This window comes from Octopus bimaculoides, chromosome 24, assembly GCF_001194135.2.
Source record: "Octopus bimaculoides isolate UCB-OBI-ISO-001 chromosome 24, ASM119413v2, whole genome shotgun sequence".
Taxonomy (NCBI): Eukaryota; Metazoa; Mollusca; class Cephalopoda; order Octopoda; family Octopodidae; genus Octopus; species Octopus bimaculoides.
In genome coordinates this window covers 18,078,174-18,080,196 of record NC_069004.1, presented here as the reverse complement: position 1 = coordinate 18,080,196, position 2,023 = coordinate 18,078,174, and positions in this window count along the sequence as shown.

The window sequence follows — 2,023 nt, the reverse complement described above, 5'->3', positions numbered from 1 at the left end:
AGAGAGGAGGAGACAGAGAAGGATAGAGAGAGGGCGAATGAGAGGGAGAAAGAATGATAGTCCACCACCACCACCACTACCATCTTCGTCGTCGTGTCGTCATCATCATCATCATCATCATCATCATCATCATCATCATCACCATTATCGATGTCCTCGTAATTATTGCTGCCACCAATGTTACAAATTACTACTACTACTACTACTGCTGCTACTACTACTACTACTACTACTACTACTACTACTACTACTACTACTACTACTACTACTAGTCGCGCTGGCGAAGCATTAATGCCACGAGCTCCTCTTGGCAACTTCCACCTACAAGTGTCGAGCAAGCACCTACCTGGTCGATCTACTTGCTAGACATAGCAGCCAAATCACACTCAACACAAACCTTACATTTAAGTAAGAAGGGGGAAAGGGGGCGGGAAGAGCGATTTTACGCGATCAGAGTTGAACTGGTGTTGATGAATTATGGCCACCACATCACTTGTAGTGACAATAAAAGAAATCACAAATAATAGGAAGCTTCTATGTGGTCGTTAGGTGTGCTAGAAATAGCAGCCAATTCTGTCACACCTCCTCCCTTGTTTATGTTGTTTTCGTCCCATATCGGGATTGCGTCTGACGCAATCCTATGAGTTATTGGTGGTAGTAGTAGTAGTAGTAGTAGTAGTAGTAGTAGTAGTAGTAGTAGTAGTAGTTGTTGTTGTTGTAGTAGCAGCAGCAGTAGTATTAGTCGGTAATATTAATGACAATTGTGACGATCACAATTACTACTACGACGACTTGTAGTCGTTATAGACGATGATGATGATGATGATGGTAGTGACGGTGGCGGTGGTTGCGATGGGGGTGGTTGCGGTGGTGGTAGTGGTGGCGGCGGAAGTGTTAAAACCTCTCTCTCTCACACACACACACACACACACACGTACACACACACACACACACACACACATATACACACACATGCACACACACGATCACAGACTCTTGGACAAAGACTTTCCAACCCATGACCACCACCTCATCTTTTTTTTTAATCTGAAGGCATATTTACTGGCATTTGGCTGCTATTTCTAGCTGAGAGATGGACCACATACCACCTCCTCCTCCCTCACCGGATTGAGACTGTAAATAAAACCCATTCATTGGATAACATCATTTTAGATATTTCTAATTGATGGTCGTGATTGGAACGCTATGGATCAGAGATTTTACTCTAACTGGGTTGACCCGGTGTTAATCAATTACAGCCACAACATCACCTGTAGCAATGACAACAAATATCACAAACAATGAGAAGACTCTACGTGGTCGCAAGGTCTTCTAGAAATAGCAGCCAAATCTCTTAACTCACGATTTTTGTCGTCAATGCTTTTGTTGTTTCGTATCAGGTCAGGATTGTATCATGATCAAAGACTTTCCAAGTATGGCCCTCTCGTCTTTTCCGTTAAATCATATTTGATAGAATTCGGCTGCTATGTCTAGCCTGTGGATGGACCACATACAATCACCCTCGAAGGGTCGACATTTTAAACCGGTTTTATATATATTTCTCAAATAAAAACTCCCGACAGGATGGTCACGGATGGAAAACTTTTGATTATAGGCTTCGCCGCTTATTCAGTCACTGGCTAAACTGGAAAGAAACAGCAGCGGGGGCCTCGGCAGCAGTCGTAAACAGGAAACGTGTGGACACATCTATGGATTCCTGTGATAAGGAGAATTACGGTCGAGTGTGTGTGTGCGTGTGTGTATGTATGTATGTGTGTGTGCGTGTGTGTGTTAGTGTGTGTGTATGTGTGTGCGTGCGTGTTTTCAAGAGCTGTAATTACTGTTGTTATAATTCTTATTTTCATCGTTATATGCAACAAAGCCGCAGAAGAAAAAAACAAAAAACAGAAAAAAATAAACATCGTCACCGCCACCACTACCGTCGCCGCCTCCACCGCCACCGCCACCACCACCATCACTAAAACCAGTACCAGCACCGCCGCCGCCGACACCGCCATTACGA